The sequence below is a fragment of the Mixophyes fleayi genome, chromosome 3 (genome assembly GCF_038048845.1).
Source record: "Mixophyes fleayi isolate aMixFle1 chromosome 3, aMixFle1.hap1, whole genome shotgun sequence".
Classification (NCBI taxonomy): domain Eukaryota; kingdom Metazoa; phylum Chordata; class Amphibia; order Anura; family Limnodynastidae; genus Mixophyes; species Mixophyes fleayi.
Genome location: NC_134404.1, coordinates 324,993,848 through 325,009,775, shown reverse-complemented (window position 1 = coordinate 325,009,775; position 15,928 = coordinate 324,993,848).

Here is a 15,928-nt window from a genome sequence, read left to right as displayed (position 1 = left end):
CCACCTCTTCAACACCTCTCTCTCCACTGAGACACGCCCATGCTCATCTCACCAATATTGAAGAAACCCCACTATATTCTACTTTTCTCCTCCCCTTTGCCTCCAAATTAATGGAACGGCTTGTGAACTACCGTCTGTCTCACTTTCTCTCCTCTCAGATCGTTCTTTACTCTCTGCAACCTATAGCCTATAGCAACCAATCAGATTCTAGCTTTCATTTGTTTAGTGCACTCTAGAAAATGATAGCTACAATCTGATTGGTTGCTATAGGCAACATCTCCACTTTTTCAAACTCGCAGTTTACTAAATATACCCCTAAGGGTCACTTCTCCATACTCATCTTCCTGGACCTCTGCTGTTGTCAACACTATTGTTCACTCTTTTCACCCTTCACTCCAATGACCTTTGTGACATAGTTCTTTACTGGTTCACTTTCTACCTATACAACTGCTCCTTCCATGTCTCTATATCAGACATATGCATTTCCTAACTCTCCCTATTCATGCTGCCTTGGTGTGATTGATGCCAGGGTAATAGTGGAAAGTACAAATGAAATACTACTGTTGAAATTCAGGTCTCTACAAGCTCTGGCAGCCATTGACTACTTGAACTACAACTACCATATAGTTCCACAATAGAGCGTAACAGAAATAAAAAAACTCAATAAAAAAGTATTTAAATGAAAACAAAAATTCCAAAAATATTTTATTTACCTGTTTTTATATTATATTACAAAATCGATAGTGAATCTACTTTATTTGTCATTGAGGTAGTCCAGAGAGAGTAAAAAAAAAAAACATAACAGTGCAACACTACTTGCTCTTAGTGGAGCCGCAATAAGAATTAATAAAGGAATCAATACACATTCAGCCAATCAGAGTAACTTGTGTCTAATTGGCTGGGGCATGGGAAAACTGCTCTGATTGGCTGATCATTTATTGACCCTTGAAGTCAATTAAGTTCATTCATTCTTGTTGGTCCTCAACCCAGGATGGTGTTAACAGAAAAAAAGCTCTGAAAAGAGTAATGCATTTATTAAATAAATATGTATTTCTGTGACGATTACAATTAATATCAGAAGAGCAAAAGTATTGTGTAAAATGAATAGGAGTTTTTTTGAGTATGCCCTATTCTTTTTTAAGTGGAAATTCCATATTTTTTTGGTAGTGCAAAAAAGGGGAGAACTAAAAGTATAAAGCTAAAATGTATTGTATTTTCCGCCATGACAAGACGGGGACTTGAAAAATTGTGTGTTCAAGTGTTTGTGGAATCAGGTGTTATCCAACTGTTTGTAACATAAGTGTAATTCTTTTTAAATACAGGGATAGGGATCTATTAACTTCCATCATTTGGAGCACCATGAATAGAGTATACAAAATTACATTTAAAAATGTCCTTTGTTGTCCCTCACGCTGCTCTAGTATTCCTCTCCTCATTCAATTGTTTAGTAGTGCTCCTCACAGTAACTGCATGAGGATTAACTGGGCTTGTTTCAGAGTGATTAGTACACAGAGGCAGAGCTAGAGAGCTGTGGGCCCCGGTGCAGGGAAGTAGGGAGGAGGGAACCGGTGCCCACAGCTAGCTAGTTCCCCGTGCAGCGGGACCCATTATCTCCATGGGCCCCGATGCATCCCACCTGCTGCACCAATGATAGCTCTGCCACTGTTAGTCCACCCATCCGCTTAGCATACCTTTGCACTTTTTCACACTGCGCGCGTACAGAAAGTGAACGTACACCACTGCGGTTAGGCAGACCAGCAACTTTTTGGCACTTACGACTCAATGTGCCAGAAAAGGGGTGATGGGGAAGGGAGGCGCTGTTTAAACGTAGGCAGTGTACAGTAAGGGCGTTTCCATATCAATTGCGTACAGATTCAGAGTGGGATGTAGTCGCGGACACAACTGAAATTGCTTCTTTTTTTTTTATTGCAGGTGGTCAGGGGTAAGGGTAAGTAGTAGATGATGATTATGATGATGATGACGAACATCCAAACTAGTGAGATGCTTGTAATGAGAGATTTGCAATTGATTCGTAGACACTTATTGAGACTTTTGTGTCGCACAGCCACAGATTTGCTGAGCTTGATGTAGCAAAGATAAAATCTTTTAATTTTGTAAACGTTGAGAAGTTGAACCTGTTGTATTATCTAGGTTGCTGAAGTTTAAATTATGCAATTGCGTTCGTAACATGTCACATTGACAAGATGGACTTAAGTGTCTAAGAGGTGCGTCTGCTGTCAGGCGAAGGCATTTGTTACTCATCCAGACCTGGACAACTCTGAATGTGGTGTACATACGTTATGCATACACTTGCACGCTTCTTTTTCAATTGCGAGATAGGCATATGCTTGCGTTTCACTCTGCATAAGGCCCACTTTGTCTTTGGTATTATTTCCAAACATATTCATTATTCATTTTTTTATTCTTAGGAACTTTTTAGACAAGAGTTTTACATATAAAATATCCTATAGCTTTATAGTGTACTTATACCATCAAAATGTTAACGTGGTCTATTTTTATTGTTTAGATTGTATCTGCATACAGGAAAGCAGCTTCAAACCACTTCACACACTATGACCAACGCGCTAAAAAAAAAGAACTAGCGACAGCCCTGCAAGCAATAACATAACTTCAGACTATTTCTCAACTTTTTAAAAATGATTAACAGTGTGTGAACAGCTTTGGAATCAGCGTTTTCTGTGCCAAGTTTTCCGGTAAATCCTTGTTGAAGGGGGTCTCCACCTGCAGCAGCAGAAGAGAGGGAACATGTGTGAGATGAATATTGGTATAAATGCTGCAATTGTATCATTATACCCACAGAAGAGAGGACTCAAAGCCAAGACATTCCAAGAGAAAGGAACATATGCTAGAAGGAAGTATTTGCATTACAGACATTCCATAATTCTCGGACTTCATCGGCAACAAGTATCAAGTAGACTAGTATGTGTGAAGGGATGGTAACCTGCGCCCGTGATGTTTAAACAGGAGCAAAATGTTGTTTCTAATTCTATACATATTTTAATGTCATGCTATTTTCATTTAAAAAAAACATGTTTACATTTTGATGGTTAAATTTTGTAAACATTTCAATGTTTACATTTTGTAAACATTTCGGTTTTTAAAATTTTATAAACATGTTGATGTTTGCATTTTGTAAACATTGTGATGTTTACATTTAGTAAACATGTGTGATGTGTACATTTTGTAAACATTGTGTAGCACCACTGACATAAAACAAATTTAGGTGTTTTTTTTATATTATTATCAGATAATTATGTTTTGCTATTTATATAAAGTTCCAGACTGACTACACCTATATTTAAATAGGTTGTCCATCTTTGAATAACCCTACTATACAGAGAAACACCAGCACCCCTTGGTTGGGAGTCCTCAACACAAACTACCCCACAATTAAAAGAATGGAACCGTAGGTCCGTGATGAGAGTTGGGAGAGGATGGAACTAGAATAAAGGACTTTATGGGACTAGTGGTTATGTATAGGTTTTCTGTTGTTAACCTGCTATTTTGCCTGTTTTCATGTTTTCAGTATACTTTAAAATATAAACTGAATTTGTGTTACTTTTGTAAGTGACCTACAGAGTCAGTAAGAGCAAACATGTGTTTTTGGCTAGGGTTACTCTAGCGATGATTTGTGATTAAAAAGATGTTGTCCCATTCAGTAGTGCCTGACATCCTCATTAGTGATTTGGTTGGGTCTCTCTCTCCCGGAACCCTGTCATATCCTGTTTCCAGCTGTCGGTCCCAGGAGAAGTAGCTTCAGCGCTCTGTACTATGCATGGGAATTGTGTAAGGAATATGGAACTGAACATGGTTCCTAAAAGGAAACCTGGTTGAATTAGACAATGGAGCTGTCCAATCAGATGTCACATCAGTCACATACCTTAGTCTGTGTAGGTTTGATTTAGCCATCTAGACTTTGTGCTGTAAGAAGACTCCTCCTGGAATTAGGGCCGGAAACAGGTGGAACTCCTGTTGCTTCACGTACGGGCAGAGCAGTGTTGACTGACAGGACCATGTTCTCCAGTGACGTCATGGGGCTGCCAGAAGAGGAGCCGTGCAGCCTATAACTGCTGCTCTGGTGGCCCCGCCTACTAAAAGGGACACTGTCTCCTCCACACAACACGCTGCTATAAAGACAGCAATCAGCCAGTTAATTTAAACAACATGGATCTCACCCCCACATCTACTCAGATGGGTCCATCATTTATCCCCAGTCCACTGCCGACTCTCCCCCCCCCCATTTTTGCGTGATTCATCTATGTCTCCTGTCCTTGTTGGCGTGTCTTAATCAACTCTGTTTTCCTTAAGCATTTGGTTCTCCAATTTTGTGTTGGTACCTCTCTCTTTCTCCTTCTGTCATGTGTGGTTCTCTCTGCCCCCATCAGGGGAGGGCGGGCAAATCTTAGATCAGCGGGCAAGACCATTTAAATGGAAAAAAATTGCAGGTGGCCTAGTGACCCAGCCCACTTTGGGTGTGGCCCAGGGGCAGATGCCCCTCTGCCCCCCCCCCCGGCCCTGCCTGCCCCTGGCCCCCATTGTGTTTGCTTGTGGGGAAAAAAAATGTTTATAAAATAGTTTGAAATTATTTAAAATTCATTAGCAAATGCCCTATTTCAAAAAATAAAGCATTTTTTTTATTGATACTAATCTAAGGCACAGGAATATTTGTCTCTTCTCAGCTCACATCACCTTCATTCTCTCTCCAACACCTATGTGTCCCCCTCCAGGGTCAAACGCAGGATTTGTAGAGGAGGTTTTAGGTTTCCACACCACGCCGTCAGTGGGCGTGACCAACATACATGGGGGCGTGGCTATAATTTCAGACAGTGCTTTGCTGCTCTCCAACTCTTCCTATCCCCATAATATACATGGGCAATGCTGCGTACACTACTGTTAGGTGCAGCTCTCCCTTCTCAAGCAGAGCTGTGTGAAACAGGAGCAGGGTTCAGCCACCTCAATTACGCAGTGCCCCAGGCTTGGAGGGGGGTTTCCAGACACTAGGAAACCCCCCTCGGTTTGCCTATGCCCTCTATTAAACCTGTGTTTTCTCCTGAACTATGGGTGCAGCTATACACTTGTAACTGTGCGACTGTTCTGATCGGGAGCAATATATAACAGCTTATGTCATTTCTCTTATTCACAGCCCTAACTCTTTAACTTCTGGATACCAATGTGATAAATTGGAAGCTTGATTAATGTTTTGTGATGAGCCAGAGAGCACCTTATATTCATCCTTGTAGAATAAGGTAAAATGTGTGAGCTATTTGGTGGGGTGACTCTATTCATTTCTGTAGCTTGACCATGAGACTGTGTGGATAGTGATTAATCCCCTTACAGGGATGTGTACTGAGAGTATTTATTATTATTATTATTATTATTATTATTATTATTATTATTAATAATAATATTATTATCCCTTATTTATATAGTTACAACACTTTATGCAATGCTTTACAGAGAATATTTATTAATTCATCTCAGTCCCTGACCCAATTGAGTTTACTTTCTAAATCCTCAACACACACTCACAAACGTTAACCTACCAGCAGTACTAGCCGACGTGCCACCATGATGCTTTTATCCGTATGTATAGCACCTGTAAACTAATAACACATATCATGCATCCTGTACCATGTGACCACTTTCCACTGTAATTGTACTGTATGTTACTCTAGAACAGAAGATGCAGTAACACAGACTACTTGGTCTGAATCTTGTTAGCTGAGGTCAGGAGAGGGGCAGGGGTCAGCAAATCAAATCTGATTTGGCAAGTATGACGGAGGTAGATGCTTAATTTAAAGAGATGCCTCAATTATCAACCAAATGGCAAACAAAGTTCACTAGAATATAAAAGGCAAATGCAATGCAAAATTACATATTTTTCCTGAACTACTATTTCAAAATTGTATTTATTTTCTGAATTCTTTTGATTGGTTGCTATGGGCAACACCTCCTCTTTCCTTTAGTTAATCCACCCCATAGGCTCATTTAGAACCACAAAGAGTGTGGAGCCGAAGTCCGCGTGCAAGTGTGCTTACTCGTCCCCCTAGCACATATAAAGGTGCACGCCTCTTATACAGTCTTAGTAAATGTCCCTAGAAAATGAGTTTGCTTCTACATTTTCATATTTGACAAAATTAGCCACTAATTTTTTTTGTATGTCTTCTAAAATATTACCAGGTATACCCTGATGTATGTCCTAAATTAATTATGAGTTTGAGGGGACAACAGGACTGTCATTTTTACATGTGCCACTTTAGTTTGCTTAACAATTTTTGTTTGAAGTGTGCCTAGAAATGTGAGCATCTGCTGAAGTGCAAAATATGCCCCATTTAAATATAGTGACATAAATTTTTCCAGCTTTAACCCCATTTACTGGAGATTACCACTGTCACCATAGACCTCTATGCCATACCTCCCAATGGTCCCGATTTTAGAGGGACATTTCTATTCTTGGACTGCAAGAGGTGGAGATTACCAGGAAAGTGGGTGGGGTTTTACTGTAATTTGTCTGTTTGTGGACAGAGTTTATGCGGAACGGGGGCAAGCTTTTTTTGTCCTGCTTTTGGGATTCTAAATATTCAGATGTATGCTGTATGGTGAGAGCAGTAGTCAATTTATCAAACGATTGTCACCATAGATAATTCGTACCCAACCCCCTTCATCACCTTGTGCCATGCTGCTTTTGCTCCTCCTTCTCCTGGCCCCCCTTTATCACCCTGTGCCATGCTGGTTTTGCTTCCCCTTCTAATGGCCCCCATTCATCACCCTGTGCCATCCTGCCCATCCTTCATCACACTGTGCCATCTTGTTCCCCCTTCATCACACTGTGCCATGCTGCTTCCCCTCCTTCATAATTATGTGCCATGCTGCTTCCCCCACCCTTCCTTCAACACTATGCACCATCCTGCTTTCCTCCCCATGTCTCCGATCCTTTTCTTACCTTCTTATTGGCTTCTTTCTTTCTTCTCTTGTCTTCTTTCTTACTTGCTCCTCTCTGCGCCGCTCCTCACTGAATGTCGGGTGTGACGTGATGACGTCACGCCCAACATTCAGTGTGAAGGGCGCAGAGAGGAGGGAGGAGGGACGTCAACGCTGCGATCACGTGAGTATTATTATTATTTATTTATTTATTTTTTATTAAAAGTACCCGCTCCCCCCGCCAACAAAGAGGGGAGCCATAAGGCGTCAGGGCCTACCGGGGAATACCCCGGCTACCCGGCGGGACAGTCCGACCCTGTCCACAATTATCCCCCTCATCTTGTTGCACATTAGCAGGTTCCAAAGTAGCATCCTCAATTTTTTTTAAATAAATACGTTTTATTAAGGTTTTGCCGAATTTTACAGAGAGATAAAGATAAACGGCATAAAGAAACCCAACAAAGAGAAAGGAGTGCCGAGGGATGGGCAGCATCCTCAATTTCTATGTCTAAATTATCATCATTACTACCCATCCTCACATTTTCAAAGTTATGTGGATGTAACTGTGGTAAAAACATGTCGATGGCATTCAACATTCAGAAAGTCCAGAACATTAGGTTGTAGTTAATCATACAATTAGTAGGTATTATTAGGTTGACAATTGGAATGTTGACAGCATTATTAGTTCTAATGAAGACAGTATGACATGGTTATGGTTAGGGATTGTGTAAGGGATAGGGTTAGGGATAATGGGCCTGATTCATTAAGGAACGTTAGGCAAAAGTAAGTAAGGCAAAACCATGCTGCATTGGAGGGGGAGGTAAAATTAAATTGTGATGGCAGATTTAAAGTTGGGGTAGGGCGTGTCCGAGAACAACTTTAAATTTCAGTGTGCAAATAAGCTATCAAGTATTTGTGTGCTACATGAAAAAACAGTCAGTATTTTCCTTACGTGCAAAATAATAAACTAATTTGCACCCCTTGCATGGTAACATGGCTTCGCCCAGAAAAGTTTAGAAAACTTTTTTTGCTTAACTTTCCTAAATGAATCAGGTCCTGTATCTTTTATTGAACTGCTCTAATTTTAGGTAGTCTGCCCGCTGCAGCCTTTGACCATCATTGGTGAACATTTTGACAGTTGTGAAATGATCATTAGAAAATATGCAGTAATTGACTGTTAATGCTAAACACAACAATCACCGTAGCAACAAATACAGCTCAAAATCACGCGATTTTACCTGTTTTTCACCATTTTGAATGAAAACAAGGTCCAAAAACAAAAGATGAGGATTATTGGCCAAAACCAAAACTGTAAATGTATGAGCCTGGCAGGAAGTGAGGTCATTGGCAAGGCATGATGTGAATTTCGTGTTCTCTGTTCGACATTCTAGAGTTGTACATATCTTTAATTTGCGGACCCTTGCACTTGGAGAGGTGGACCAGGGGTGTTAACGTGCGACAACTCTGCTATGTCATACTTGCCAACTTTTCCTCGTTGGCTTCAGGGAGATCCCGGGGAAGGTGGGTGTGCGGGGGGCAAACGCATCATTTTGGGGCTAAGATGACGCAATATTTGGATTTGCATCATTAAGCCCCGCCACCGGCCACTTATCTATTGTGGGGGCGAGAACCGGGAGGTTGCCCTGCTCCCCCTCGGGAGAAATTAGTGAGTCTCCCGGACATTCAGGGAGAGTAGGCAACTATGCGTTAAAGAAAAGCAGCTAATGAATCTCTAGAGACTAAAGTGTCTTTTACATTTCTGTCTCCATTACAGAAGTCATGTTGTCTTACCTGTCAGTGTCAGTTTGATTAAATGTTGGTCTCCATGAAAATGGCCACCTCCATAAGCATCAATACATGGACATAGGACACAATTTCTGAACTGTGTCATCCTGCAACAGATGGCGAAGCCAAACACATCTTGTACTGGCTCAGCATCAGGGAGAATGCCAGACTCTTCAGGGAGTGAGGGAGATCACCTCTATTTCAGGGAGTCTCCCTGACATTCAGGGAGAGTTGGCAAGTATGTGCTATAGTAGGGGCGTGCTGAGCCAAGTTAAGCACTCCCCTTTCAGAAGCATCTTATTTAGTGTTGCACATTTACCTTAGTTATGTGACCTAAGTTTTACGCAAATATTGAGGTCCGGAGGTCATGCGATGCTTGTGTCCCCCCCTCCCACCCCACTTTGAGGTTCCAGCAGGATGTAAGTCGAAATACAGATATGCAGACAGAAGTGTCAGACACATCTTTGCTCATATGCGAACATTCAACTCTTGTCTAATTATCAGACTGTGAAAAGCTCTGCACTCCAATCCACTGGCAGCATTCCACATCTGACAGTTCCTGCATTGTGTTTATACTTTTAATGTTATAAGCAGCAGATAAGAGCAGAACTGCCCACGTTTATTTCCTACACTGCATCTGTTCCCTATAGCCAAATCTGCAGCAGGACTTTCTTGTGTCATTAGACCTTTTACAGGGGCACAGTGTTCTATATAAAGACATTAAAATATCCCAATTATTAATAATATCATTTGCTATTTTTGTTAATACATGTGAAGTATAGTAAACCGCTTGTTTGCAAACCAAACTTTTTGCACCTAGTGTAGGAGTTGGACATAAGTCCTTTTGTGCTGCGTAAAAAAGTATCAATTTTGATAACTCGTCCTCATAATTTGCGGTGACTGTATGTTCTATTTGTGGCCCACGTAATTATATTTAAAACTATTGAAAAATATGTAGGAAAATTTAATATATTTGTGTAATTCATTCACTAAAATGTATAAATATCCTGTAGTACTAAATAGGGTCTGAAAACTATGCTTTTCCCACATTCTCCCCACTTCAACCAGTTAAATAACAGAGCTTTGTGTTTGAAAACATGTACTACAATCAATGGAAAACATATTTAAACCAAAATCAGTGCCCAAGTCTCTGTCAAGAATCCTCCAAGGTTTTGCCATTGGTGTGGAGTGTATATTCTGGACAAAAATTACAATTTAGCTCAGTGGTAGACAACCATATCCCTACCGCCCACTAGTCGGCGATTCAGCTTTCATGGTGGGCGGTGGGGTTTTTAACAATGTTCCACATCGCTAAGTGTTAGAAACAGGAGCGCTACACTCCGTTTCCTTGGCAGCCCGATCCTCAGTGGGAGGAGGAAGTGGGGCAGGACTCCAGTGTTCCAAATGCGCTACTGCATATGCTCCTGAAACCGGAAGTTCGGCTTTCGCGAGGATTTTTCCATTAGTGCCCACATTGAATGGATGCATCTAAAACATACTTGCCTAGTCTCCCGAAATTTCCGATAGGCTCCCGAATTTACACATTGCAATTTGTTGAAGATGAGTATTTCAATTGCAAACAGGTACATTCTAATTCTGCTCAGGAAATAGGACTCCCGGAAGAGCAGGCAATCTCCCTGATCCTTGTGGAGGGGTGATGTCATCCTACTATAAAATGCCGAAATTCACGGCACTGACTACACTGACTGGGGGGGGGGGGGAGGGGGTGGCATAATGGAGTTATTGCGTCATTAAGATCAAAAGGAGCTATGGTGACGCAAAAACGTCACCACGCCCCATCCAACCCTCCGGTATCTGCCTGGGGACGAGCTGGCCCGGGGGGCAGGGGGCAGCGCCCCCCCGGGCTGCTCGGTCAGACCGCTACTCGGGCCGGGGGGGTAGGCCAGATGAAAAATTTAACACTTTCCCCTGCGGCCGATGCGGCAGCGACAGCGCACAGGCGGCCGCATCACATCCCCTGTCATGTGATGCGGCCGCCTGTGTGGCCCCCGGGCTTCTCTCTCCCAGTCCGCGCCTGCTGGGGACAGTTCATAAAATGGTAAGTATGATCTAGTAGCTGTGAATACAGTAACCTGTATATGCAAGACTGCAGAGTTTAACTTTTTCAAACTGGCTTTTGCAAGTAGCTGCTGCTTATATAGTTAAATACAATAACCCTCCCCTCTAAATATAACTTTGCACTTATGCTAAATTGAGTTACTGCGGCAGCGGTGAGGGCGGTAAGGAAATTTTACCATCAACAAAGATACAAAAGTAGGCGGTAGGTATTGAAAGGTTGAGACCCCTGATTTAGCTGGAATTATCCATTAAAAGCTGCTTCATATATATATATGTAAGTTATAACGATATAGGGATCAATAAGGGTACACAACAATTCACAGTGCCAATGTGTGTTTGGAAAGTACCTGGAAAGTGAATTTGAAAGATAAACAAAACATAGTTAACATTTTAAAAAAGTTCAGAGGCACTTTATTTCTGATCAGGTGGATCTAAGTGCGTTACTCACTGTACAGTAACAAATTGTTACTAACAATAGAGTTATAAGTGCTAAAATCCCCTTCATGTCATATTTCCTGAACAGAATTAGAATGTACCTGTTTGCAATTTAAATACTCATCTTCAACAAATTGCAGTTTATGAAGTCTAAAGCATAACAATAGATGCTAAGGGGCAGATTCAGTTCGTCCACGTTGGTCTAGGATTAACACGGCGTTAGTACTATTACCTTTATGATGGTCATTTTAATCCAGATTTTTACTCGTGGCCCCGATAGGTGCGATTAATAATCAGCTTTAAAATTACCGTACTATGAGTAATACTGCGCACTTTTACTAACGGTAGTAGTGCGCAGGCCGCATTATTCCTTAGTTACCTGTTCTTGGTTGTCAGCACAGCTCAGTTTGCTTAGGGAAAATGCATTAACTGCTCCCTAGATGCTGCCATATTTAAAATGCAAATATTATTATTTATTGTTATTGATATAGTGTCACCATAATATGTACTTCTTTACAGAGAATATTGTAATCATTCACATAAGCCCCTGCCCCTGTGGAGCTTACAATCTATACTCCATAGTTGCCTACTCTCCCGGAAAGTCCGGGAGACTCCAGAATTTCTGGGAGTTCTCCCAGACTCCCGGAAAAGGAAAGCAATAGGTTAGAAAATGTGATGCCAATTTAGGGGGCGGGGCCAAATGATGCAATTAATCTAGCCCACCCCCACACTCCCATCTCCCCCTCAATCTCCCAAAGCACAACTTGCCAAAGTTGGCAAGTATGCTATATTCCCTACCTCATATGCACAGGGGTTAATTTTTTCAGCAGCCAATTAACCTACCAAGTATGTCTTTGGTGTATGGGAGGAGACCGGAGCATCCAGACGAAACCCATACAAACATGGGGAGAACATACAAACTCCACATAGCTAGTGAATAGATTGGAATCAAACCCATGGCCCTTAGTGCTCTGAGACAGCAATGCTGACCATTGTGCCACCAAGCTGCCCAAAAGTAAAGTATGTTCCACATCCCTGGTTTCCGATATTCAATAATTCAATTAAAAATGTTTACCATTTAGCAGCGATGTATTTTAAAAAAATTTATTTAGCTGCAGCATATTCTGCAGCACTGTGCAATCAGAGAGGTCTCTTCAGGTACATCCATTCTAGCACCACCAGAGGAATACAGGGTCGGACTGGCCCACCGGTAGGTCCCGACTCTGAATCACTCCCCTCTTCGTTGGTGGGAGGAGCGAGAAACTTTAATATATAAAAAAAAAAAAACCTCACGTGACCGCGGCGCTGGCTCCGTTCGCACTGAATGTCGGGCGTCACGTCATCACGCCCGACGTTCAGTGAGGAGCGCCGGCAAGACAGAAAACAAGAAAAGGAAGAAGCAGATAGAAAAGGTAAGTGGCAGAGTGAAGGGGGAGCATGGCAGAGAAGGGGGAGCATGGCACAGAGAAGGGGGAGCATGGCACAGAAGGAGGAGCATGGCACAGAGAAGGGGGAGCATGGCACAGAAGGAGGAGCATGGCAGAGAAGGGGGAGCATGGCACAGAGAAGGGGGAGCATTGCACAGAAGGGGGAGCATGGCAGAGAAGGGGGAGCATGGCACAGAGAAGGGGGAGCATTGCACAGAGGGGGGAGCATGGCAGAGAGAAGAGGGAGCATGGCAGAGTGAAGAAGGAGCATGGCACAGAAGAGGGAGCATGGCAGAGTGAAGGGGGAGCATGGCAGAGTGAAGGAGGAGCATGGCAGAGTGAAGGGGGACCACAGACAGCATGGCACAGTGTGAAGGGGGGCAAGAAGAAGGGGGGAGCAAAAGCAGCGAGGCACAGGGTGATGAAGGGGGGCCAGGAGAAGGGGGGAGCAAAAGCAGCATGGAGGGCGCAGTGTGATCATAAGGAGGCACAGCATGGTGATGAAGGGGCGCAGTAATGTGTGTGTGATGGCACAACGGGCTTGTGGCAATGTAATGTGTGTGTGGTAGGTGGTGGCTAAATAATGGGTGCTATTTTCTTTGTAGGGTAAAGATCGGACAATTTAATTTTATAGTGGGGACTATTAATTTAAGATGGGGTGGTTTGCACGCTATTAATTGAATGCGGGGCTGAGTTTGAGGAGCATGAGGTCTATTTATTAATGTGAATATGAATTATTTAATGGCAGTGACGGTTGCTGGAAATAGATATATTTATTATACGTAAATGTGATTAATTTATTGCAGGGGCTGTCTGGAGAGAGGGAAATAAGTTTATTAAATGGGAATACTATTACTTTTATTTTGGGGCTGGAGGAAGGCCTAAGTAATAATTTTGGATCCTATTGATTTAACGCCGGGGCTGGTTGAAATTTTCCTAATGTACCCATTATTTTTTCCAAATAGGGCTGTCACGGGCACTAGGAGTCTTGCCCAGGATTTTACCAGTTGACTATGCTTACCAGAGAGGTGGAGTTTGCACAGCGGTCCTCTGGCAGCAGGGTGAATAGTGGAACGTATATAACAGCAGATGGAGAGAGGATGCCAATGGAATTAATGATAGTCAGTGACTTGCAGCTATACTGGTAAATGAGTCAGCGACTTGCAGCTATATTGGTAGATGAGTCAACGACTTGCATCTATAGTGGAAAGGCAGGTTTGAACCACGTAGACCAAGGTGGACGTGAGCAGGTGAAGGAAGGTAGCGGGGAAGTCAGTGGTCTGTGTACAGCAAGTTGTACCACTGCTATGGTGAGAAGACTTGTCCAGGTGCAGGTAGGTAACGGGGAAGTCAGTGGTCTGCGTATAGCAAGTTGTACCACTGCTATGGTGAGAAGACTTGTCCAGGTGCAGGTAGGTAGCGGGGAAGTCAGTGGTCTGCGTATAGCAAGTTGTACCACTGCTATGGTGAGGAGATGCTTAGGTGCGGATGAGTGGAGGCTTGCAAAGAGTCAATAACGGTATGAAGACACTGAGAGCACAGAGGAACTTGTTCCAAACAGATATACTGCTAATAGTCTATGACGGTATGTATACCGCTGCTGAGTAGAGAGGCTTGTACTAAGCGGATATGCGGAATAACAACTGATAGTCAATCACAGGTATGCATATCGCTGCTGAGTAGAGAAGCTTGTTTCAAACAGATATGCAGCGTAACAACTAATAGTCTATAACGGGTATGGATACCGCTGCTGAGCAGAGAAGCTTGTCCTAGGCGGATATGCAAAGTAACAGTTGATAGTCAATAAAAAGTAAGCATACCGCTGATGAGTAGAGAAGCTTGTCCACGAGGATATGCAGGCACAGCAGGAGCGCTGAATGGCTGTAGCGGGTATGGGAACCGCAGGTGAGCAGAGCAGGTAACCCAGCAGACAGCTGAGGACACGAGCAGGATATAGGAGTCTGTAGCAGGTATGGGAACCCCAAGTGAGCAGAGCAGGTAATCCAGCAGACAGCTGAGGACACGAGCAGGATACAGGAATCAGTAGCGGGTATGGGAACCCCCAATAAGTAGAGCAGGTAATCAGCAGGAAGCTGAGGACACTAGCAGAACACAGGAGACACCTTCAGAGACTCACAGGGAATGAGACTCAAGATCAGGCAACGAGGTAATGAGCACAGGTGCCTTAAATAGGGAGAGGTGCCTGATCTACCAATGAGATTAAAAGCAAAGGTCATAAATTCTTGGATGCTGCGCATGCGCAGTGCATCGAGATGGCGGATGGCCGCGGTTCAGGACAGGCGCCGGCAGGAAGTCTAGGGAACCACGCACCAGCGCAGAGGCACTCACGGTCCGGTGAGTGACAAGGGCCCCCAACATTCCAGGATCCAGACAAGCCGCAACTAAAGAAACCAGCAGCCACAGGTGGTAAAAGTGACAAGAACAGGTAGGACAGTCTGTCAAATGTTCTGAGTCTAGTGCAGGCTTGGCTAACTTGTGGTACTCTAGGTTTTGTGAAACTAAAAGTCCCAGCATACCCTTGCAGCAATAGGCTGCTATATATTGGCAAAGCATGTTGAGGCTTGTAGTTTCACAACACCTGGAGTGCAACAGGTTAGCCAAGCCTGGTCTAGTGGGATAATTCCGATTTTTGGTGACTGTTCTGCCCAATCTAAGGTGCAGGTCAAGACTGTGTACTCTTTATACACACACTGCATTCTTTATATACTACACTATGGTGTTAGCTGTCCTTTGTGGTCTGACCACTCCCCCTCTAGTGTCTGGTCTCGACTCTGTGATGGTTGGCCACACCCCCTCTGGTGGGCCCCTAGAGTTGCAGTCCCCCAGTGGGCCCTTCATGCCCCAGTCCGACACTGTAGGAATACAAATATACCAATGTAGCCAAAAGCCAATGAACCTGTCTATCTTCATACTGTCAATCTGCAGCACATGGAGGACATACAAACACCATGCAGGTAGCACCATGGTTAAAACTGAACTCGAGATACCAGCACTTCAAAAGCAGCAATGCTGACCACTGTGCTACTGTCCTACAACAAATGACAGCAAAGAATTTTAACTATCATGTCATTTCCTTTGCTCTTATCATATGCAATACAGTATCACTAACTTTGGAAAAGACAATAGTTTAGAAAATGTTTATAGGACACCCCCTTATCTTATTGGGTGTGTTCCGCTCTGCAGCCCTGTTTTGCATATCAGAGTTTCCTTTATCCTCTGATCACAATTTAATTTTGGAG